This window comes from Mus musculus, chromosome 15, assembly GCF_000001635.26.
Source record: "Mus musculus strain C57BL/6J chromosome 15, GRCm38.p6 C57BL/6J".
NCBI classification, from domain to species: Eukaryota; Metazoa; Chordata; class Mammalia; order Rodentia; family Muridae; genus Mus; species Mus musculus.
Genome location: NC_000081.6, coordinates 5,519,849 through 5,546,476, shown reverse-complemented (window position 1 = coordinate 5,546,476; position 26,628 = coordinate 5,519,849). Strand labels below are relative to the sequence as shown.

Here is a 26,628-nt window from a genome sequence, read left to right as displayed (position 1 = left end):
TGTTCTTATTCCAACATGGCAGTATAGCACCTCACTCTTGTTGATTGTTCCTATTTTCAACAAAACCTTAAGAGTCATTGACAGAGTTTCATTGCTGAATATCCTATTTGAATATCCACCTTTGCTCCCCTACCTTTGGACAATGGGCTAGAAGCTGGGTCAAAGCATCTAAGAACAGGCCCTGCTTTTTGTTGTTGGTGGTGGTGGTTGGGAGGCTTTTAATGACAGCTTCTGCTCCCTTGGGGGCTATTGAACTATTTACATACTTTACCTGATCTTGATTTAACTTTGGTAAGTGGTATCTATCTAGAAAACCATTCATTTCATTTATATTTTCCAGTTTTATGGAGTACAGGCTTTTGAAAGACCTAATGATGCTTTGACTTTCCTTAGTTTCTGTTGTTTTCACTATTTCCTGCCTTCTCCTGCTCTTGTGTGTGCTTGCCTCTTTATGCTCTAGAGATTTCAGTTGTATTTTAAATTGCTGGTATAAGAACTTTAATTTCCTTATGAAGACTTAATGCTATGAGCTTTCCTCTTAGCACTGCTTTCATCGTGTCCTATAAGATTGGGAATGTTTTGCCTTCATTATCATTGAATTCCAGAAAGTTTTTTCCTTATTTCTTCCCTGACCCATTAATCATTGGGTAGAGAACTGCTCGGTCTCCATGAGTTTCTAGACTTTCCGTTGTTTCTGTTGTTGTTAAAAAGTTCATCTTCAACCCATGGTGGTCTGATAGGATGAGTTATTTCAACTTTCTTGTATATCTAGAGGCCTACTTTGTGACTGAGCATATGGTCAGTTTTGGAGAAGGTCCCATGAGGCGCTGAAAATAAAGTATATTCTTTTGCGTTCAGGTGAAATGTTCAGTAAATATTTGTTAGGTATATTTGATTCAAAACATAGGTTAGTTTCATTATATCTCTCCTTAGTTTCTCACTGGATGACCTGTCAATTGGTCAGAGAGGAGAGTTGAAGTCTTCCACTATTAATGTGTGGGGTTCAGAGTGTGATTTAAGCTTTAGTAAAGCTTCTCTTATGAATGTGGATGTCCTTGCATTTGAGGCATAGATGTTCAGAACTGAGAGGTCCTCTTGGTGGATTTCTCCTTTGATGAGTATAAAGTGTCCTTCCCCATCTCTTTTGATTACTTTTGGTTGAAAGTCTATTTTAATAGGTATTAGAATGGCTACTCCAGCTTGCTTCTTGAGTCTGTTTGCTTGGAAAACCTTTTTAAAACTCTTTACTATATCTTTGTTGCTAAGGTGTGCTTCATGCATGAAGCAGAATGATGGATCCTCTTTATACATCCACTCTGCTAGCCTGTGTCTTTTGGGGAGGTGGGAGTTGACTCCATTGATATTGAGAGATATTAATGACCAATGGTTGTTAATTCCTAGTATATTGCTATTGATGGTGCTAGTGTGAGTGAGTGTGTGTGTGTGTGTGTGTGTGTGTGTGTGTGTGTGTGTGTGGTGTGTGGGGGGGAAGAGTCTCTTGATTTTCCTGGTGTGAAATTATTTATTGCTTGGTTTTTGTTACCTTCCTTGTTTTGAAGTTTTCCTTCTAGTATCTTCTGTAGGTCTGGATTAGTGGAAAGATATTGCTTAAATTTGGTTTTCTCTTTTTTGTGTGTGAAAATATTTTTATTAGATATTTTCTTTATTTACATTTCAAACATAATCCCCTTTCCTAACTTCCCCTCCTAAAATCCCCTATACCCTCCCCCCTGCCCCTGCTCCCCAACCCCCCTACTCCCATTCCTGGTCCTGGCATTCCCCTATACTAGCATATAGAACCTTCACAGGACCTAGGGCCTCTCCTCCCATTGATGACCGACTAGGCCATCCTCTTCTACATATACAGCTAGAGCCACAAGTTCCACCATGTGTTTACTTTGATTGGTGGTTTAGTTCCAAGGAGCTCTGGGGGTACTGGTTAGTTCATATTGATGTTCCTCCTTTGGGGCTTCAAACCTCTTCAGCTCCTTGGGTCCTTTCTCTAGCTCCTTCACTGGGGACCTTGTATTCCATCCAATGGATGATTGAGGCTCTTGTCAACAATCTCTTGTTTTCTCAAAGAATATCTTTTTTTTTTTGGTTTTTTCTTTTTTTTTCTGTCCATATAGTGTTTGAAAGTTTGACATGGTATCATTCATAGGCTTAAGAGACTGTAAAACATCTACCCAGGCCATTGTGTTTTTTAAAGTCTCTGTTGTGAACTCTGGGATAATTCTAATACATCTGACTTTATATGTTACTTGGCCGTTTCCCCTTATAGAATTTACTATTCTTTTTTGTTGTTGTTCTATATATTTAGTGTTTTGATTATTATAGAAGGGATATATGGATGGGAGGGTTTTTTTTGTTTTGTTTTGTTTTTCCTGTTTTCCTGGTTTTTTTTTTTAAATATTATTGGACATTTATTTCATTTACATTTCCAATGCTATCCCAAAAGTCCCCCACACCCACTCCCCCACCCACCCACTCCCACCTCTTGGCCCTGGTGTTCCCCTGTACTGAGGCATATAAAGTCTGTCAGGGTCCTTTCAGCAAATTCTTGCTAGTGTATGCAATGGTGTCAGCATTTGGAGGCTGATTATCGGATGGATCTCTACATATGGCAGCCTCTAGATGGTCCATCCTTTCGTCTAAGCTCCAAACTCTGTCTCTGTAGCTCCTTCCATGGGTGCCTTGCTCCCAATTCCAAGAAGGGGCAAAGTATCCACACCTTGGTCTTTGTTCTTCCCGAGCTTCATGTGTTTCACAAATTGTATCTTATATCTTGGGTATTCTAAGTTTCTGGGCTAATAACCACTTATCAGTGAGTGCATATCATGTGAGTTCTTTTGTGATTGGTGTTTTGGGAGGATGAGTTTCCAATTTCCTTGGTGTTCTGTATCTTCCTGTATGTTTATAGCCATCTCTTGCTTTAGATTAGGGAAATTTTCTTCTATGATTTTTTAGAAAACATTTTCTGGGCCTTTGAGCTGGCACTCTTCTCCTTCTTCTATTTCTATTATTCTTAGGTTTGGTCTTTTTATGCCCCAAATTTCCTGGATGGTTCATGTTAGAAACTTTTAAGATTTAGAAACTTAGGATACCCAAGATATAAGATACAATTTGCTAAACACATGAAACTCAAGAAGAACGAAGACCAAAGTGTGGACACTTTGCCCCTTCTTAGAATTGGGAACAAAACACCCATGGAAGGAGTTAAAGAGACAAAGTTTGGAGCTGAGACAAAAGGATGGACCATCTAGAGACTGCCATATCCGGGGATCCATCCCATAATCAGCTTCCAAACGCTGACACCAGTGCATACACTAGCAAGATTTTGCTGAAAGGACCCAGATATGGCTGTCTCTTGTGAGACTATGCCAGGGCCTAGCAAACACAGAAGTGGATGCTCACAGTCATCTATAGGATGGATCACAGGGCCCCCAATGGAGGAGCTAGAGAAAGTACCCAAGGAGCTAAAGGGGTCTGCAAGCCTATAGGAGGAACAACAATATGAATTAACCAATACCCCAGAGCTCGTGTCTCTAGCTGCAAATGAATCAGAAGATGGCCTAGTTGACCATCAGTGGAAAGAGAGGCCCATTGGTCGTGCAAACTTTATATGCCTCAGTACAGGGGAACACCAGGGCCAAGAAGTGGGGGTGGGTGGGTAGGGGAGTGGGTGGGGGAGCATGTGGGGAACTTTTGGGATAGCACTGGAAATGTAAATGAAGACAATACCTAAAAAAAAGAAAAAGAAAAAGATTTAACATTTTCTTCTGTTGCATCTTTTATACCTGTGTTTCTCTCTTCCATCTCTTGTATTTTGTTGGTGATGTTTGCATCTATATTTCCTCAGTTTTTCATCTCCAGGATTGCCTTCGTTTGTGAGCATTTTAATTTCTTTTTCTCATTTTCAAATCTTGAACAGTTTTATTATTGCCATTACGTGTTTTATTGTATTTTCCTCTATTTCTTTATATGTATTCATTTCCTCTTTAAGAACCTCGACTTAGTTGATTGTACTTTTCTATATTTCTTTAAGAGATTTATTCATTTTGTCTTTAAAGGCCTCTATTGTCTTCATAAGATTAGATTTAAGGACATTTTCCTGCGGTTCAGATGTTTTAGGCTATCCAGGTCTTACTATGGTAGAATTGCTGGGAACTGGTGGTACCATATTGCCCTGACCTTGGTTGATTGTGTTTTTACCCTGGCCTTTAGCCATCTGGTTGTTCCTAGTGTTGGCAGGCCCGGTAGTCCTATATGGCAGCAGGCCTCTAGGGCTGCATGCAGTTTGAGTTGGTAGTCTCTGATGGCAGCAGACCTCTGGGATTGCAGATAGAGCTTGTTGCCCCCAGTGGCAGCAGGCTTACAGAGATTCAAGCAGAGCTGGTAGTCCCGTATGGCCAGGTAGAATGCAGGCAGAGCTGTGGCCTGAGTTTAGAGGGGACAGAACAGAGCTCACTGCAGCAGAGTTGGCCTGGGGAGGGCAGCAGGCAGGGAGTTAGGATAGGGTCTCACCTGGCTGTGGCCCTCTGGCATTGCGGGTAGAGGTGAGAACCAGAAGATAGAGCACAGAGGGGACAGGGAAGACTTCGTGGCTGCTGGGCTTGCCAGAGGAACCAGCTAGTAGGAACTTGAGGGTTGAAGATCACACCTAGTTGTCCCAGATGGCCACAGGCCTCCAGGGATATAGGCAAGCTGTAGTCCAGAAATGGAGAGCAGAGGGGGCAAGGCAGAACTCACTGCGGCTGGGTTTTCCCAGAGGGAAATTGTAGGGAAACAAGTAGGGAATTGGAGTAGAGGTCTCACCTGGTGGTCTCTGATGGCTGCAGTTCTCTGGGATTTCTAGTAGAGGTGTGGACCCCAAATTGCTTTTGGTCCTTTTATTTTTCATGGCAATAAAAATCAATCTAATAAAAATAAGCTTCCTATATCTAAAGCTACACTTTTGTGAAAACTTTTTGATTACTATAGTTTTGTTAGGCTGTTTGTATCACTGATTATAAATGTCACATTTTAAAAGGGAGGAGCTCTCAACTACACATACCATAAAGCAAAGCTCCCTCCCAGGATTAAGAAATAGCTGAATGGAATCTCAAACCAGACTCAAAAACTCTACAAACAGGAAAAAATTCAAGCTGAACTGCTATATAATCTAATCAAATAGATCTATAAAATATTAATACTTATGAAATACTGCTTTAGTAAATACCCAGATACTTGTACAGGTTAGGGCAGGATGGAGTGTTGGTTGATTTAGACTTCTCTGTGTGCAGGGATGATGAGTGGGAAATGTTAGATCATTTCAGACGCAACTTTACTTAAATGTTGACTGAAGGAGGGTGAACAGATGTCTGCAGGCTTACCTGCGGCTCCCTGCTACACAGACTGGACAGACAGGGTTTATGAAGCGATCCAGATGCTGGTGCTTGCCATTTTCCCAAAGCGACTGGAAGTCAGTTAGAGTTATCCCTACAAAGGCCACAGGCTACAAACCAGAGGACATTTTACACAGCAAAATATGGAACCAAAAGATTTACAAAAGACTCAAATGCAATCTTATCTTAAGAAATGATATCACCGTCTTCAAATATGTTCATGGAGTTCTCTCCATTTTATTCTCAGACTTACTGTAGGTCAGCTTCAATGCAAAACTTCGCCTTCCCAAGTTACTGCTTTAACAGGAAATTATGAGAATTCATTATTAATTATAAATATCTTGATATCTTCAGAATAAGTAATTATACCTACTGTAATAAAAGGAAACTAAACAAAACATTTTTTTAATCTGATCAAAAATGGTCTGCATTTAAAGGTTGCTGCCCCAATATTTAACCATCTAACCTTAATTCCTGTAGTGTTCCATATAGTAATGGAGTATACTGACCACCACAAGTTGTCCTCTAAAATATGGAACTCTCTCTCTCTCTCTCTCTCTCTCTCACACACACACACACACACACACACACACACACACATATATATATATATATATATACATATATATATATATATATATATATATACACACACACACATATATATATATACACATATGCCCCAGTAGTACAGGGGAATGCCAGGGCCAAGAAGCGAGGAGGGGGGCGGGTAATAGGGGACTTTCAGGATAGCATTTGAAATGTAAATGAAGAAAATACCTAATTAAAAAATGAAAAAATTTTTTTCAATAAAGGAAATATTTCAAGTAAGTGAGTCTGTTCACTAAATCCCAGAGAGCTAGAAAGATATATTTATATACAGAGAAAAAATTCAGCTAAATTTCACAATATTTACATAAGTTATCCTGACTATTTTATTCCATGATGAAAAGATGTGACACTTTTAGACGAAAGATGATTGTGGTGCAGTATTGCATGACACTATTCCTGAGGAAATGTTAACACATATGGACTCACCTCAAATAAGAAGTAATGACAGATCAAAGTAAGGATACCACCAAAGTCCAATTTGATGAACCAATGAGCTTAATGGAATTACTTACAGGAGTATGGGTGAAGGGTTGCATGGAGATGGAGAAAACTCATAGATAGCTGTATCAATAAAATGTTCACTCTAGCATGTGTAAACTCACCCAAGCTCAAAAATGCTAGAAAGCTGGAGGAGGGGAAGGCTCAACACATTTGATTTCAGAGAGTAATGAGTCAGCTCTGTTGGTATGAGACTCTACTAGACAGCTAACCTTGTGTAACAGTGTCTGTCAGAAGTTAACTATTGGTTGACTCACCTAGCCTGTGACCTGCTTTTCAGCAGCCTGGGGTGAAGGCAGCACTTCTTATGGAGTATCCTGAACATAGTCTTGAGTGGGCTGTGAGATGCTCACAAAGTCTGGGAAAGACAAAACAATCACATCATTGAAGAAGTCCCCCAAAGCTCCCAAGAGTCTGCCTCTTACATTGTCTTCATCTCTAAGTCAGTTATATAACCAAGTGCCTCGTGCGCCACTTCCTCATTGCTCAATGGGAAGAACGCCTGGCCACTGTGCGTTCAGATTACCATAGAGATGAATGAGGTAATGCACAGAGAGAGCACAATTTCAAAGTATTTCCTTTACCATATTTTTTTTCTGCTAAGCACTAACATTATTTGAAATTTTAGCCTTTGTTTCAATGTAGATCTATTTCCCCTGTGTTCTCCTTGTAACTAATATGTCAACCATCCTACTTGTGGTGAACACTGTTCCTTTAGTTTGTTTTTTAAATCTCTGCTGCAGAAACAACATCCTTGCTTGTTGTACAGTACCCATCATTAGAGCTGCCCCATCACTGCTCAACACTAAATACCAAAATAGGGAAAAGAAAGGCTCTTTAGCGTCATTCTACAGTTACCTAAGGAAACAGAAGAAAAGCGTTTCCCTGTATGCATGTCTTAAAGCATGGTTTCCAGACCAAATGTAATAAAAGCATAGTGGTTTGTCTTCTGAGTGCAAAAGATCCCTCCAGGCAACTTTTACCTGAAGTTTCATAAGCAAACTATATTTTCACTGTTCTTTGAGAATATTCAGAGTAATGCCTGGCTCCCAAGCCTGCCATATTTATTGAGTGAGTCAGAGCATATTAACAAATGCTGTCACAACATTCCAAACCTCCGTCCTGATAGGTTTTATTGATTAAGCAGTCATTTTCATCAAAAGCATAGACAAACCTCAAGTGTGCTTAGGGATTTATATTAGCTTACTCTCAAGGAAAATTGCTAGAGAGAAACTGTGTTGGCAGAGGCTAATTGGCTGCTTTTAACTTGAGTGATGTGCGGACGTTTGAATGTTGTAGGTACAGAGCCTAATTACAACTTACCTTGCCTATGCTTGGCTCCCTAAAGAGCTGTCTGTGTACCAGATCTAATATCCTGTGACAAGGAGCTAAATGCTTTTGGGGATACATTATCTTAACAGAACCATACTCCACACCAATCAAGAGGCTACGGCTGTTGCTCTGAGGAAGCACCTGAGGCCTGTGGCTGAGACCTCACTCTGGGCACTTTTATCTGCCTCTCTCATGTTCCCATCCATGGAGTTGAAAAAGGTCTTGATTTTACGATTTTTGTTTTGTTACTGTAAACCTTCAGGAAGCTATTTGTATATTGAAACATAATTTAGGGTAATCTAAGCCTGTGTTCCCAGGACATGGTCACACATATTTGGTTCCAGAATAAACTATCTTATTTGAGATGAGAATGTTTTTACATCAATTCCTAAAGCCACTCCTTTAGATAAAGAGGGGGGAATAATCTTAAAATTTGCACACTCCTATAAAACAAAGTGGAAAATTCCATCTTACGCTATTTGATATTTATTTATTTATCTATCTATTTATTTATTTATTTTGCTTTTTGTGTTTCCAAAGGAAAAAGAGTCCCATGAGCAAACGGATAGCGAACAATGTCTCATAATGTGAAGCTCAACTCACTTCTAGCTTTCTTCTTACGGCCACCTGCCTCTGAGAGAGACCACCAAATCACACCTTGCCATGTATCTACACTCATGCTGTCTGTGAACATAGGTATACAGACAGCGATCGTAAATCTAATGGTTAATTCACACTTGGTTAACATTAAATCTCAGCACTGACAGTCTGGGAGGTGGAGGCTTTTTCCAAAAGAAATTTGGAAAGATTGCTTTCCATTGTTAAAAGTAAAAAAAAAAAAAAAAATACTGAGAACAAGTGCCCAGGCTATTTTTATATATGATGAAAATAAAAAATGTACTTTAGCCAGGATTTATAACATCAGTCACTCCCTTCGGAAGCAAGTTTCCACCCTGTGATGGAGCTCCCTGATTTAGGACTGAGTCAATCTCCACGTGATGGCTTTGGAATGCCACTGGCTTGGTGAAAAGGTTCAGCCTGAGCACCCAGCACTTTCCTGGCACTAACAGTCCTGGGGGAGGGCCATCCCAGGTACATGTCACAGGTGCTGGTGACATCACAAACAGGAAGATCATTTCCAGTCCCACTAAGGAAAGAAGGAGGAAGAGTCAGACAAGCAGACTGAGAGAAAGCTTCCTAGGAGGCAATTATTTTGAAGTGAGTCACACATATTCCTAGGAACAGATGAAGGTCTCAGGAAGTACCACTCATGATTCTAGTGCAACAGGAGCCAGGCAAAGGCTCCTGAACCCCTGTATTCAGTTGATCCCCAAATTGACTAAATACCTTACTATCATTTCTTCCCTTTGCTCCTTTTACAGTATCATTAATTCTGTAAATACCTAAGTACTTATGTGTGAAAGCACTGTACTAGGCTTCTAGATAATAAGAAGCAGATAAGGAAAAGAAAAGATATCCTAAAGTGTTGAACCTCATAGAAAAAGTAGGAAAAGGGAACTGAGAGATATGCTAACAGGAAAACAGGCCCTAAGCAAACAGGGAAGGTCCTGCTCAAGGATGTGTCCTGTCACCAGTCAGAGCTCTTGGTGGTCCCCTAAGAATGTGAATTACACTCCTGTAAGCAGCTAGAGTTGGCCTAGGGAAGGAGCTAGGATTATCAGAGTCTTCTGGGCTCCAAGTCACTGTCACTGGCCAAAATAAATGAACAAAAACCCTAACAAACAAATAAACAAACAAACAAATACAACTCATGTCTAATTAACACGTTAGGGTTTCTCTACTCTAGTTTTCAAAGTATAGTCAGTACATCTCCATTACTACTGGACATCTGTTTGGAATTCGCATTGCCAGTGAAGCAGAAGCTTGGAAGAAGAGGGAAGCATGAGAGCAATCTGTATGTTAAGGAACACAGCAGCTCATTCTGACGCCTACTAAAACATGTCTGTCTGATACAGCAGCTTTTAGCCACACAGACCACTGAGCATACTATCTGTAGCTAATCCCACTTGAGGGATGCAGTGTTGATTACACATTAAGACCTCAAGAACTTGAGAAACACAATATAGATTCATAGCTTACTAATGACTTTATAGTAAGTGAATATTAAAATCTAGCTCAGATAGTATTGGGTTAAGTTAACTACATTATTAAGATTGGTTTTATCTGTTTGTATTTGTTTATTTAAAAATGACTGCTGAAAACAATTTCAATTGTACATGTGGTTAGTATTAAATTTCTCCTGGGCAGTATTGCACTAAATTTTGAGAAACATGACCATAGAACAGTGGTTCCCAACTGGGGCATTTTGGTCCTGAATAGACATCTGGTAATCTTTGGTAATTTTTGGTTTGCCCAATGTGGGAAAGCGTCCTTTAGGCATCTAGTAAACAGAAATTAGGGATACTATAAACTTTCTGTAAAGATCAGGAAAGCCCCTCTCAACAAAGCCACTCACTCCAAAGTGTCAAGGTTAGCAAATCTTCCCTGTTACACTGGTTCTACCTTCTAGATTCACCTAGACAGAATGGAAAGTACTGACTTCATTGACCCATCTCCAGATCAACTAAGTCTCTGGCACGGAGGCCATGCACTGGTTGTTCATCTTAATTTGGTTTGGTTCCTCCTGAATTTGTAATGGGCCAACAGTGTGAAGACAGCTCTTCTAGCAGGGCAAAAAAAAAAAAAAAAAAAAAAAAAAAATGGAACTACTCATTCATATAAGCCCTACACTGTCAGCATCACTCATCCTCATGCTGACCTGAGAATGAACATTTCAAACACAGCTCCAGCTGATGCTGAAGCTATTCATCTGGAATCTTTGGGGACATTTCCTACCATTCAACAGAATACTGCAAATCCCTCCTCTCCAGCAGGAGGGCACCCTACAGACCTGACTGCCACCCCCTGCCTGAAAGAAGATTGTCCCCTACCAATAAACTGTTTAGCCAAAATCTAGGGCTCTGTCAAAGTGACTTTCTAAATTTAACTGAGGCAGAAGTAGCTCTTTCACTGGGACAGAGCATATAAAGAAGTGGTTAGAGAGGTCAAATCTTTCCTGCCTATACTGCAGGTGGAAACAGAAACTTTCAGATATTGAGTCAATTTTGTAGAACCTGTTTGACTATTTAATTCCTTTTAATATCCAATTTAGATCACTTCAAAATAAGCTTTTACAGATGGTAAAATGACTTTTTATAACCAGACACAGGTATGCTCGCTCTCTCTCTCTCTCTCTCTCTCTCTCTCTCTCTCTCTCTCTCTCTCTCTCTCACACACACACACACACACACACACACACACCTACTAATTTTGCTGTACTCAAACTGGTCTGAACAGCATTTCAGGCATTTGTGATAAGACTCATTCCTTGAAATTTTCTGAATAGATGTCCCTGTCCCCTGGTTTTGCTCAAATGTCATGTTCTTTCTTATATGATTGCCCACTTTTCTCCTGTTCCACTGGATTGATTGGCCCAGCCACAGCAGATTCCTCATTTTAACAAGATCACCAAACTTGTGTTGTGTGCTCTTTGCTTTGTTTGCTGAAATTTCTCAAATGTCTGAAAATGATGCCTGATAAATAGTAGATATATAATAAATATTTGCTCCTTGAGTCTTTCTTTAAATCCAAAGCACTTTTATTTTTTCAAAGCTTTATCACCTTCATGAATATTATTTTCAAAGTTCTGTTTTGGAGTTCATATTATTGCTGTGCCCTGAGCAAATCATCATCAAGTTTATTTCACAAGCCATCCCCACATCAGTTAAAGATTCAGGCAGCTTTCTGAAACAGAAATGATGCTGCTATGGCTACAACATGGTATATGATGGGCAGTGATTAAAGTGAAGGTCAGGAAGTAGAGCACCGAATGCCTGGGGACCATGATAGGGATTTTCAATTGTATGGTGAGCAAGAATGCTCAGTGTTCAAGATCGATTGCTCTTCCTGCAGAGGACGTGGGTTCCCTCCTCAGCACTCACACAGTAGTTTACAACAGTCTGTAACTCTAGTTTCAGGATACCTAACACCCTTTTCTCACCTGAATGAGCATAAAGCATGCATACATACATACATACATGCACTTACATACATGCACTAAAAATGCCCATACACATAAAAAGCAATTTTTAAAAAATATAATAGGCTTGAATTATACTTTCTGATAATTAGAAAGTGATTTTAGCATGGCGCTTCCTTGAGGGTAAGGTTGTCTTTCCTTTTTATTTTTTCTTTTTCTTTTCTTTTCTTTTTTCTTTTTTTTTTTTTTTTTTTTTTTTTCATTTGATGAGTTATTTTTACCTACCTTGGAACTGTGGGAAAGAGATGCACTGTCTAAACTACAGAGCCAGTGCTGGAAGCCAGGGGGAACACATATCCCAGGCAGGCAAGTGCTTGCTTTATAAGCATGGAGACTAGTTTGATCCCTAGCACCACATGTGGACCCCCTTGCGATCTCTGCACTAGGTTGATAGATAAGAAGATCACCAGGGCTCTCAGACCAGCAGTCCTACCTTAGTTGAACAGTGCCATGTCAATGAAAGAACTTGTCTCAAAATAACTGGTGGGCAGCACCTGAGTAAGGACATTGTTCTCTAGCTTCCACATGTATAGCCAATTCTGCCCTAATCTGTGCACACCTCACACACATGCAAAATAGAACTACAGGCTCACATCATCATCATAGTACACAAATTCATCCTAGATGCACAGTGAACATGGGCCAACAGCAGCATATCATCTGGAAACTTGTATGAAATGCAGAATCCTAGGCCACAAGCCAAAGATCACAAACTTGAGTCTGAGTCACAAGCTTCCCCATGGGATTTGGCTATATAAAATTGATCAATCCCTTTGTTTGAAGCTTTATGAGGACCATAGTGGGGAGAGAAGTAACTGTCAAGATCAGCAAATCTGAGAGCTCAGTATCAGAGCAAGTCAAAACAAAACAAACAAAAAAAAACAAACAAACAAACAAAAAAACAAGAAGAAGAGCATTCCCAGTTGTCTTTCTGGGAAAAGAGGATGGAACATCATGAAGAGATAAAAAAAATCAGTCTACTTCTGAAAACTCAACAAACTATGGAGAAGGATGTTAGTGTGTGAATTTAGCCCCCTTTATATTGACTTCTCTGTCATGAACAACTGAATTGCAAAACGACAGTGTCTTAGTCAGGGTTTCTATTTCTGCACAAACATCATGACCAAGAAGCAAGCTGGGGAGGAAAGGGTTTATCCAGCTTACACTTCCACATTGCTGTTCATTATCAAAAAAAAGTCAGGACTGGAACTCAAGCAGGTCAGAAAGCAGGAGCTGATGCAGAGGCCATGGACGGATGTTCTTTACTGGCATGCTTCCCCTGGCTTGCTCAGACTGCTCTCTTATAGAACCAAGACTACCAGCCCAGAGATGGCACCACCCACAAGGGGACCTCCCCACTTGATCACTAATTGAGAAAATGCCTTACAGCTGGATCTCGTGGAGGCACTTCCCCAACTGAAGCTCCTTTCTCTGTGATAACTTCAGCCTGTGTCAAGTTGACACAAAACTAGCCAGTACAACTGACCCCTTATCAACTTGACACACCTCAACCCTTAGTTCTTATTCATCCCCAAGATCTAAATAACTTTAAAAATTCCACAGTCTTTACATATTAAAAGTTCAATCCCTTTAAAAGATACAATATCTTTTAAAATTCAAAGTCTTTTAAAAACTCAAAGTCTCTTAACTGTGGACTCCAACAAAATATCTTCTTTCTTCAAGAGGGAAAATATATCAGGGCACAATCACAATCAAAAGCAAAATTTAAACTCCAACTATACAATGTCTGGGATCCAATTCACAATCTTCTGGGCTCCTCCAAGGGTTTGGGTCACTTCTCCAGCCATGCTCTTTGTAGGACACAATTTGTCTTCTAGGTCCAACTGCCTGTACTCCACTGCTGCTGCTGTTCTTGGTGGTCATTCATGGTCCTGGCATCTCCAAAACACTGCATGACCCCTTCAGTCCTGGGCCATCAATTGCAATGGAGGCTGCACCTTCACTAACGGCCTTCCATGGCCTCTCACAGTGCTGAGCCTCAGCTGCTCTGCATGACCCCTTCATGCTTTCAAAACCAGTACCACCTGGGTGACTCTTTTACATTACCAAGTCCTGCTGCAGCACAAGGTACAACTTTGGCTATCTCTGGAACACAGCTTCTTTGTGATTTCAGAAAACACTTCCCAGAAGATGTCACCTCAATGATGCTGTTCTCTTCTTAATCACAGCTAATTTTTTAGCTCCAGCTAACCAGCATCAATAGTCCCAGTAATGCAAACGTTTCACTTTAGTAGTTCTGGTATCTTGTCAATCACAGCTGACTCTTCAGCCCCAGCTAACCAGAACCACAGAATCTTCACAATCAAAATAGCAATGGCCCTGATAAGAGTCTTTAATCTTCCCTCTGAAATTTCACAAGCCAGACCTCCATCTTCTGCACTGTTCTCAACATTATCTTCCCAGCTCCTACACAACATCCCAAAGAGCTCTTAACACCAAATGGATCTTCTGGCCCAAAGTTCCAAACTCCTTCCACAGTCCTCCCCAAAACATGGTCAGGTTGTCACAGGAATACCCCACTATGCTGGTACCAATTTGTCTTAGTCAGGGTTTTACTGCTTTGAACAGACACCATGACCAAGGCAAGTCTTATAAAAAACAACATTTAATTGGGGCTGGCTTACAGATTCAGAGGTTCAGTCCATTACCATCAAGGTGGGAGCATGGACGCATCCAGGCAGGCATGGTGCAGGAGGAGCTGAGAGTTCTATGTCTTCATCCAAAGGCTGCTAGTGGAAGACAGACTTCCAGGCAACTAGGGTGAGGGTCTTAAGCCCACACCCACAGTGACACACCTACTACAACCAGGTCACACCTATTCCAACAAGGCCACACCTCCAAATGGTGCCACACCCTCATCCAAGAATATACAAACCATGACAAACAGCCATATTCTTCATGACCTGCTCATCTCTTTATCATGGATGTTCTTCCTATAGATGCCCATATAACTAATTCCTTCATCTCCTTAGATCCTTTACCAAAACTTAGAATTCAAATGGTGCCCACTTCAGCCTGACAGTTGCAAGTTGCATATTCATCTTACCATCAATACACCTCTATAATCCTAACATCTGATTTTATTTTTACTTTTCCTATTACACTTGCCTGTAGGCTTAGATTTTTCTGAAACTCGCTTTAATAAGGGTTCTTAAATACTTTAACCTCCCTTCTAACCCACCAGAGGTAGTGGAAAGGAAAAATTAATAGGGCAAAAGGGGATATGGGCCTGTTTAGAGTTAGATCTTTGGGGCATTTCCAATCTTCATTGTTAGGATATCAGGAATTCAGTTCACATGACTCAGGAGGGGTAGTTTGGTCCACTGGCAAATCCCATTCACGAATCAAAAACAGCAGTTCATTCCAGGATAAACCTCAAGGCAAGAAGCTATCAGAATATCACAAGAAGTTCTTTGGTGTGTTTCTCTCTACAAAGTGATAGCAAGTGATGATCGGGCAAGAACAGAAGGTGAACCAATGTCACAGTATCTTCAGCAAAATCCAATGTCAGCAAAGCCCAACAAAGAGTGGCAAGGAGAACCAAAGCCACAGTCTCATCCACTGTCTATTGGGTTATACTTAAACTGTTTCCAAACATCACATGTTCTCTCAAGAGTCTGTTCTAGCAAAACATCGCATGCCCCTTTTCCAGGTATCTTCCAGAAAAATACTACATGTCTGTTCTCAACAAAACATCCTCTCATAAGACAGTTTCCAGAGGAAAAAACACATCATATTACACAACTGAGTCTCCAAATAAACTAGAAATTTCCATTTCACTTACCCCCTACAAACATACAACATACCTACTTGTTTAGTCTGCCTACCAATAATACCTCTGCTAGTTGGCAAGCAAGCTCCATGATCGAGGTTCATTCTCTGGCTAAGCTAGATACCTAGTCTAGAGCAATGTCTGAACCCTGGTGTGCATACAACAAACACTAGCTAAATGAATGGAAAGTGAGTTTCTCAGGAACACTGGAGTTTTAGAGGCTGGCTGTTGGACATTGAAATGATCCCTGGTTTGGAGGATTACTGCATTCATGGTCTTTATTGAGTTAGTGAATTTTCTAAAGGTCTGTTTTCTCACAAGTGAGATCTACCTCACAGGGTTGTGATGGCATTAAACAGTCCCTGAATACTGCACAACACCCAGGCCCCTCTTTACTGTTCATTCTCAAATTCCAGGGAGTTACATCACTGTTTGAAACATTGTCCTATATGCCTCTAGCAGTTATTGGTCATTGTTTTCTGGTTGTGTTAAAGCTGATCGCTAGCTATAGGTTGAAGCCAGTCAGTAGCTACAGGTTAAAGTCCATAACGAGCTACAGGTTCAGCTTTCCTACACCAAGAGTTGTTACATTGTTTTTACTACACAAGAAAATAATCTCTTTCCAAACCCAGGAGAAAAAAAAACAAACAAACAAAAAAAAAGTTTAACTCATAGTATGTTAGCATTGCACTTTATGTCTTGATCACAGTCCACCCTCTCTCTTTCCAGTCCCACCCTTATAAATTCCTACCTCCATTGACCCCTCCTCTTCCCTTCGGAGAAAGGGAACCCCTCCCTGGGTACCACCCCACAAGAGGTCAAGGATATCACAAGAAGACGCAGAGTCAACTAGCCTGGGACCATCGAGACTCACAAAGCCTGGGCCACCAACTAGGAAGCATGCAGAAGTTGGACCTAGTCCTCCTACACACTTGCAGCAAATACGTATCTTGGTGTTCACATGGTTCCCCTAACAAGTACAACAGCAGCTACCTTGGTCTCTGTTCCCTGCCACTGAATCCCCTTCTCCCCTACTTTACTTTATCTTAACAGGTAAGGAAATGAAGGTCTAAGGTTAAGATGTTTTCAGAAAGTCACATAGCTTGTTAGCAAACAGTAGAACCAAAATCTGGGTTTCTAGTCTACCGAGCCAACATTCCTTCCACACCATCTGGCATGAAAACTATTGTAAAAAGTCCCAAACTTTTCACCCTGGCAGAGTTAGCATAATGTAGACGACAGTTGAGGTCAGGTGAGGTCAGGGATGTGCTGGACTCCTATCTATCTTAGTAGCCTCAAATAAAACATGTTCACAGTATTTTTAACTCACAAATAGTGGTTTGCTCCAGAGTAAAGATTAGGCAAAGCCTGCTTATACACGAATAGAACATTAATTTCCTTCATATACAACATAGAAGATTCTAGTCCTGGAACATTAACTCAGTCAAGCCACTGATGAAGCTTCTTTAGCTGTACTGTACTAATTTTGAAGCTCCTGTGCTGTCGCTCTCAGTTGTACATTTGGGTTGATATTCATCAACAAACTCATTCAGCTATTTTGGTTTAGGTTTTCCCTGAATAATGCTCAAAGGTCTCACAAACAATAAAAGCCAAGGAATTATTTTAGTATCAATAGTAACAGCTCATAGACACATTCTAAAAATTGGTCTAAATATTCATCTGTAGGTAATTATAAATTTGGCCCATCTACCTGCACAAGCAAATGACCAGATGACAGGCGGACGAAAAGAAAAAAAAGGGGGGGGGGCGTGGGTAGGGGTGAATACATAGTCAAGAATGCAACATGTAACAGTCTGGTCTGTGATTAAGCCTCAAAAAAAATTACTAAAAATAAACCAAGGAAGCAAATAACACAGTTGTTATGGAAACATGTTTGAATAACTCAAAGCAAATTAAAATCTCTCCTATTTGCCAAACCACACAGGCTCTACTATACGCAGTACAAGCCCATGCAAATCAACGCCATAAAACAGTAAAAGGGATGTAGCGCCATAGTAGACCTTCATAATAGAGCGAAACTCAGAACAATGGGGATATCTGATTGGTGGGTGGTTCTGAATATCTCAACCTCTAGAATCTAAACTCTTTACCCATCCTGAGCTTGTTTACTTATTTATCCAACAAGTATTTATTGAGTGTCTGCCAAGTAGACTTTGAAACAACAGGAATTCAAAGACCAGTGGTATTTTTATATATTACCCAGCTTAAAATGGAGAAAAGAATGCCTCAACAAACATTGTTTTATAAACAACAGGTGGATGCAAGAATGAAAATAAAAGCACTCATGTTTATCTGAGTTATATACCATAAATCCCTCAAGGCTAGACTAAGGCTAAATGTCCAATTATATAGGGATGATTTAGAAGAACGAATAAACTGAATGTGTAAATGTTATTCTAAAGACTCAATCTAAGTCTCAGGGGTTGACAAGAAGACACAAGCAGTAGTTCCATCCTAGATAACCAGAAAATGCACAAGTGCAGAAAAGCAAGAACCTGGCTAGCACCAATGGTAAGGAGGTGGGATGAGTGAATGAGTGGAGTCTGAGTCTGATGTACATGGATACATCCACTTACATCAGCACAGGCAAGTCTCTGCTACCCAGCTGTGAGAGTAATGCAGAAATAAGGCACATATATTTTCACCCTATTTCTTACCCAACAGATAATATCCAGCAAGGACAACACAGACAGATGAAACTGATTTAATAGGATGTATCAAAGTGTCAAATAATATGAAAAATAAAAAGTCATTTCAGCCTCTAAGAAGCAAACTAGTGGATATTACTATCTGCCTAGCTTTAGAAAAGTAAAGAAATAATGAGCAATGAAGCTGACCTTATTTAGCTACAAAAATAAAATTTTCTCTTTTAGGGTGACTACTTAGAAAACAAACTCTTGGATAGATTCGGACACAATGGTGCTGTGAGTGATCATAACAGAAATAGCGTTACTATCCTCAATTTCCACATCTGTAATAGTGGGAAGTTCATAAGAAACCACTACAGGGATTTTGTGTGGCTTTAGAAATGGCTACCACAGATAAGTATTAAATCAACTTGGCCAAAAGCAGGTCACTGTCCGCTTAACTGTGATGGATGTGCTACAAGTGGCTATTAAATGCACTGAAAACAGAGTGCACTTTATACAACATTGATCAAGTTCATTGTCATCCTTCCTAATTTCCTTCTTAAATGTATTCAGATACTGAATTTGGCATAGTATTTATTGATATTTGCCAAATGGTCTTGTGAAACTCTCCACACATATCCCATCCCCTAAACCAGTAACATTTATATCTACAAGTGTGATGTCTTCACCATCTTCAGCTCTCAGACATTTATCATTCCAGATATTCATTAGTTGTCTATATGAAAGAGTCCATAATTGAAATCTCAACTCCTACATCACCCAACAGGAAACTGGAAGAAAGTGAAGTCTTAGGACACGACCGAGTGCTGCCAGGATAAGGGTAAAGAGGAGCAACAAGTGAGGAAAATTATCCTGAATATAGTTCCAAGAGTGGTGAATACTTCCTGACACAGAGGACCCCACTAGTAATGATTAATTTGGCCTTCCACTACAAAGACCAGCACCTGGCAATAAACTAGTCATGAATCCACAGAGGAGATAATATATTTAGTGTGTAAAATTAAATCTTTAGATTACAATGCTAAGGATAATTCAAGTACAAGCAAAACAGTAATAAAAAAAATAGAAACATCATTCTTGACCTCATGATGGCTTTTTTAATTAACAAGATTAATCTGTTCAGATTAGAACTCTAGACCAAAGTGGCCTAAAGATACAAGACAAATTATTTTAATGAGAATGATAGATATTTAGAACATATAATTTAAAACATCACTCACTGGTTCCTTCTCAATTATCTTTGGACAGCATTGCAAAACTATGTTTAGCAATGGTTGTTCTTCTCTTCAGACCTCCCTTGCCCAAGGCTGAAGGAGCACTTGATGCTGTATGAATCCATCATGTTTCTTCTTCACACCTCAACTGACTTTCCCATTTTAGCTCTAAGGATGCTGGAAACTACTTATGTGTGTGTGTGTGTGTGTGTGTGTGTGTGTGTGAGAGAGAGAGAGAGAGAGAGAGAGAGAGAGAGAGAGAGAGAGAGAAAGAGAGAGAGAGAGAGAGAGAGAGAGAGAGAGGTCTATACAAATGAACATTTCCTAGGAGCAAACCATAGTTAATATGGCCAGCATTCGTTCTCAGAGAGGTGAAGCTTGGCTCACTTCGCTCATCATCACGCAGCTAAGGCAGATCCCAGTTTCTTTCCAAGTGTTCATCTTTCTCACCGTGTTGTTAGAGTCACTGTGAGTAAATGATAGAAACCTCTCCAGTCCACTCACATTCAAAACAAAACAGAAGACAAAGGGCATAAGCAATAATGGGCTGGCTCTTCCTGGTTATAAGTTTTTCTCTGCATTATTTGAAAATCTGTTCAATCCTCCTGCCAGTAGCATCTCTTTCAATGTCTTCTAAGCCAATGCCATATTCTCTCTCAAACACTTGAGAGATTACAAATAATTTTCTTTCAATATCATTTAATTTCCTGAGCGAATACATTTTTAAAATATGAGAGGTTCAAGTAAACATATAGGGCTTATTTTAATTTCCTGTTTGCCCTTGTAATTGTGGCTTTAGGAAAACTGATAAACATTTGAAATATATTTTCTGTCCATATGGTCATTCTCATCTAAAAAAAAAAAAAAAAAAAAAGTCAAGCATGCATTTTTACAAACTGGCGCCCACATGAAATCTCTGGTTAATTATGCTTTAGATAACTTAGTTGCTAACATTTGGCCACAACACACTTTTACACTGGTGCATGGCAGGTAGAACAGATTATGAAGCTAAAAATCACAATATACTCCCAAGATGCCAATATTGAGAATTGAACTTAATTGGGAAAAAATGAAAATAGTGATGAATGCTTCAGATACTCATTTCCCAGTATATTGTTACTTTAAAAGTAATTTGCCAGTATAAAACAACAACAACAACAGGAATATAGAGCCAAGTCCCTTAAAAACTGTTTTCTGGTCCATTTCCTTCCTAAACATTAACAGTTTGTATGTTTTCAGTATACATGTTCCAGGAAGCAAAGGAAAATCAGTAGATATGGAATATAATATGCATGAGTTTTAATCTGCTATTCTCTCCCTCTTGCATTATAAAATTCTCTATCACTAGTTGTAACGTAATCTCATGCTTTTATTAAAAATTCATATTGTTTCATAGAATGATTAAACTGAAATTTACTTAATCATCTCGCAACTTATCAGACATCTTTGTCAGCTATATGAACAGAAGAAGTGGGATATTCACTAACTTTTATTCCTCCTAGGCATTATACTTACTTTTCATCTTATCTGTAACTTTAGTTTTTTCAAAATCTGTTTTTAACAATAGTTCTTAAACATTTTAACCCCCTTTGTAGCACACCACCCACCAAAGGTAGTAGGAAAAAAAAGGATATGGGGAAGTGCACCTGTTTAGAAAGGTTCTTTGGAGTAACTACCATCTGTAGTGTCTGGAAATTGGCAGTTCCGTTCACAGGCCAGCAGCGGTACCAGCTCATTTCAATCGCAAACTCTTCATGGATGCACCAGCAATCCAGTTCAGTAGAGTTGGAATAGCAATCAGGAATCAGCAGCACTGACACAACCTAGCAGAGACAGCCAGGCCTCAGCTTCAACTCGAGTCAGCAGGAGGGACCAGGTTGAAGGCCAGGTGTTCTAGGTTGTACTTTTCTCAGGGAAGCAAAGATCAGCAAAGACTCGAGACCCACAAGGTTTGCATAGCTAGCTCTATAAGTAAGCCAACTTCAGCCTCCTTCACTATCCATTAAGTCCTATTTATACTCTCTATACATCATGTGTCTTCCATGGCTCTTCCTTCAACCTTCAACACATGCATCCAATCAGCCTGAGTCTGTGGAAGTGGCAAGAAACTGCAGCACACCACCAGAAGGGTTTTGTTTTGTTTTTTTTTTTTTTTTTTTTTTTTGGGGTGTTTCTCTCTATGGAGTCCCAACAAATGCAGCATCTATGCAGCGTAAGGCAGACCAACACATGCATGTTGTTAGCAAAGAATCCTTCATCATGTGTCCTTTTTCAAGGTGGCTTTGGCAGAATATCCTGTGTCTGCCTCGGCTAAATGTTCCTTCATAAGTCTGCCTTAGTCTTTCACCTGTGTCCACTTCAGCTAAACATTCCTTCACTTATCTGCCCCAGCAGAACACCATCCAAATGACTTTTTAAAAATCTCTTAAGTTTCCTCTTCAGTTATCTTTACAGAGATAGCCAACACTCTGGTATCTATGTTAACAATCCAGAAGAAAAAAGAAGGAAGTTATTAGCATCACAGAGGACCATCTACAAACATGGTCTGAAGTCATCCACGGGGAGGACATAAAGCATCAACTCAAACTAAACCAGAACTGCTTTTTCCAGGCAGAGGGTCTTATGTCAATGGTGTATGTATTCATTAATATGCCCTTCTCCATAGGGAACATGACTTTGCTTCACATTTGTATCCCTTCTTGAGATTCCAAATTTTTGAGTTCTTAAAGACAGTTTCCGGGAAAGTTATATATATTCCTGGCCTTGATAAATAGCATTTATAATGGAATAAAAACATACTCAATTTAAAAATATGTATGCCTTAAAGAGAGTAGGTATGAGGAATGGAGTAGATTCTTTTATGTGTCCTAAAGGTGAGAATTGTTAATGTAGCTATGGCATTCCTATGGTCAAGATCATGAGTGCACTTCCCTATAATATGAGAACAGAACTGAGAGCCCTGAATGTACTGTGCTGTTTTGAGGTTCTCACTGACTTACAGCCATAACACATACATGTCTCTCTGGCAAGATTCCTTCCACACCTTGGCCAGGCAGTGGTGGCACATGCCTTTAATCCCAGGACTCAGGAGGCAGAGGCAGGCAGATTTCTGAGTTTGAGGCCAGCCTGGTCTACAGAGTGAGTTCCAGGACAGCCAGGGCTATGGAGAGAAACCCTGTCTCAAAAAAACAAAACAAAACAAAACAAAAAACAAAAACAAAAACAAAACAAGATTCCTTCCACACCACATTTCCTCCAGGTGTGTTTTCAAATGTCTCCTCACCCTCTAAGACTGTCAACCGTCATGAGTCTTTCCTATTTCACTGTACTACTGCAGTAACCACTACTGTCTATTTTCTTCAAGACTCTACCATTGGATTCTAATTTTCCCAGGAGGAAATAGAGAATGATTTTACAGAGCTTTCAAGGACCATTATCACTGATACTTAGCATATACAAATTCTTGTGCAACCTCAAAGGATACCATAAAAGCATTATTGATATTATCAAATGATATTGTATAGCTCATAAGCTGTAGTTTTTGGCACTCACTAAACCATAAGAATACTCAGAAGTTATCTAAGCATAAATTGACACTTCATGTTCTCTTGCTGCATTGATAGTCTTCATCTATTTCCCTCTGCCCCTGCTGCTGTTTATCTTACCCAGTTCTCTGGATTCCACTTCACTGCCTTTCTTCTACAATTACAGCTTTTGACTAAAGCTTCCTTCTAATCATGATTCAAACTAACATAGTCCAAAGATAATGGCATTTTGATAGTTTTATTTCAGAGTTAGAAGCACTCCATAGCCTTTCAGCCTCATACACTAAACTATTTGGCTCATCTTTTCCCGATAAACTTTCATCTTAGCTGCCTCTGTTTTGAAGAGTAAAACAACCCTTGTTTTATGAATGTAAAAATAAAATTAATATTCAAAGCAGCAAGTGAGTTGCCTGGGTTACAAAAGTCATGACCAAGGGCAGAGCTCTTAGTTTTTTCAGCTGCGTTTCCTCCATCTATATTGTCCATCTTCTCTCTCTTGCTTCTCAGGAAAGAGGTGGTCTCAGTCATTCATCTATCATCCACCCACCTTCTTTCTTCCCCCATCGCTCAGTATTTTCTACCACCATTGCTATATCCTAAAATCACTGTAAGGCAGAGAAGCTCTGATTACCTTTTCTCTACCATGACTTCATGACTTCACCTCTACCATGACACCCACCTCCACAGGTATACTGTGAATGCCAGAGCATGAAAAGTCTCTTCCTGATACTTGATGTTCTCAAGGCATTATTTGTACACCTATTTACCTCGTTAAATATAGTGTTTCTAGCTACAAAGCCCAAATTGAAGACCACTGAGTTCTTATATTTATATAATTCTTTGATTCTCTACCAAATCTGACTGCTTATAATAATATGCTCAGTAGACACTTCACCATCTTTAATGAAGGTGATGAAAAATTTATGTGCCTTTTCAACTTATGTTATTGAGGGTATAGGTATGTGGTTTGCATTTATAATGTGCATGATTACACATTTATAGCCCAGGGTTCTTATTCTGGAGAAAAGAATAGTTAAGAAAATGGTAAAAGATCATTGTTTACAAAAGAACAGACCAGATCCCACAGCTGTGACTTTCTTTAATAAGACAGGTTGTTTCTTTGGTTTTGTTTCATTTTGATTTTTAAGAGAGCAATTTAGTTTAGGATCTGATGAGAATAATTCATATTTTAAGAACTGACAATAGTATTTTTCTGACAATAATTCGTTACTTAATATACTTTCTTAGAGATGCCAAAGCATCTGAAACCTAAAATCAAATTCTATAGCATTTCAGCAGCTGGGAAAGCCTCAATGAAAATTCTGTTGCAAGCTTGGGGACTGAGGAATGGCTAGACACAGGAGAATACTTCCGTAGATCAGTGAGCAATAGAACCAGAGAAAGCAGCTCACATTTTTGCCTTGTCCCTGCGTTATAAAGCTGTTGGAGGTTTTACTTTCACACTCTCTCTTACAGAGATATGTAGAGGTTTTATGGTGTCTGGTATAGAAATGGTTAAAGAATTGGGAAAGAGGATTTTTAGTAGAAGGAAATCCTGGTTTAGAAACTTTAAAGAAAAGAAAATACCTCAAGGTGTTTGAAAGTGGGCAATGGTCAAACTTTCAACCTAATTAAAGCAGGTATGAATCCCATAGTGTTGGAAATCATATGACCAGAGGAGCATCCATTTGAGGAGAAGAGAATATACTTCTACCATGCCAGAGAAAACAAAAACAAAAAACAAAAAACAAAAAACAACCTAATGCCCAAGTCTAAACATAGAAACAGCTTCAGGATTTCTTTAAGTACACTAGTACGAAGATAGAAATGTAAATTCCTCAGTGTACATGAAAATTTTAACTTAAGTTTATAATCCACATGTTCTAGTGTCCCCAAGAGAAAGTTCATATCAAGAACTTAGTATTTCAGAGGCCTGGGACTGGGGAACACCTGAGAAGCATTTCTACAAAGCTTCTACAAAGATTTTGGAGACAGCTTACTCAGTGTGCTTAAAGCCATCAAGACTGTTTTATCAATCAGAGGCAACAAGTTTTAGAGCTTGCCATTTCAAGTCGCCAATGAACACTTGACTTAATGACTTATACAGAACTATGCAACCTAAGATAGTACAGGGGGAAAACACTGATGCCAGAAACTAATATTAATGTTAATTCTGTTGGGTCAGAAGCCACTAGAAGCAACTAGAAGGTGGGGAGTCTAAGAACAGGCACAGAGGCCACTGATCTCCACAACTCTGTGTCTTAGAGAAAAAGCAAATACAGAAGGCCCGTCAGTGAGGACTGAAAACATGCATGCACAAAGGATGCTCAACAGACATTGTAAAGTATGAAAAACGTCGTTTTTCTATTTGAATGGAATTGAGAGGGTTTGGTACAATTCCTTCTTAGAACAAAGAATTCTTTATGGACTACATCATAAAATGGGTGGTTTTCCACAGGCCATATACCCAGATCTTTTTTTTAACCTTTTAAATTTTAATACAGAATCTACTAAATTCCTCCTGCCTCACCATCTTCAGAGAGATTACCAATCTTTGCCACCAGGACTAATTTGGACATCAAGTTTCTGAGGCCAAAATGTTGTGATTTCTTATGCTACAGAAAGGATCTAGGAGGCTAGACGTAGGAAGGTTGGAATTGACTCAAGCATCCACCCAGGCTATGCCCAGAAAAACTTGCCCCAGGTTAGCCAACCTATGGTGTTGTCAGAAGAAAGATACCCAAGCACCCATCCTGGTCACACAGGCCCATGGCGGCTAGAAGAAAGATACCGATCTTAGTGGGTCCCACTAAGATGGACAAAATCATGATGGAGAGAAGGGAAAGATGGGAGAGAAAACAAAGCCAAGGGGATTATTGTACACTGTGGAGAAATGTGGAGCTGGAGACTCGATGGCAGTGAGGAACAGATATGAGGAGGCCATGGTGAGGTCATGACCCTGGGATTCTGCCAAGGACCACATCTGGGTCTGTGGTCCTCCTGATGCAGCTGTGGTTTGTGTTGATGTCTGTGTCCCAAGTTACCACCAAAGGCCACGAGGATGTCAGCAGTCTGACCTGCACCAGAAACTGTGTGGAGGATATCTGAGGGTTGTCCTGCTGAGGGTGGAATATGCTGATCTGAGTGGCTTTTACTGCCACCTGAGGGCATGGGGACATCCAGGCCCAGTATGCTCTTGGGGGTGAGGGGCATGTCTGGGTTCATGATCCTGTGGCAGCCAGGGTCTATGTTGGATTTTCAGGTCTGTGTTACCACCAAAGGCCATGCAGATGCCCCTGGTTTGGACTCCTGCTTGAGGCACTGTGCAGAGCTGCACCCCACCCCCCACCCCTTGATTGCCTCCACACTCTGGAAAACTGGCCCCTTTCCCTCACCTGAACAGCATAGTAGAGCTAACCCCGAGGGCATGAACTCAAGAGAGCTAGCCCCTCTCCTAGTCTGCTGTAGGGTGGCATGAG

General features: G+C 40.0%; 1 long non-coding RNA gene across 1 annotated transcript in view; it reads right to left on the bottom strand.

Annotated features, from left to right (window-relative positions):
* 5430437J10Rik (RIKEN cDNA 5430437J10 gene) overlaps positions 1–26,628 on the bottom strand; it is a 98,666-nt gene that overhangs the window by 48,507 nt on the left and 23,531 nt on the right. Inside the window, exon 2 of the long non-coding RNA NR_045274.2 lies at positions 6,752–6,852. This is a non-coding gene — a long non-coding RNA (RIKEN cDNA 5430437J10 gene). The remainder of the gene's footprint in view (positions 1–6,751; positions 6,853–26,628) is intronic.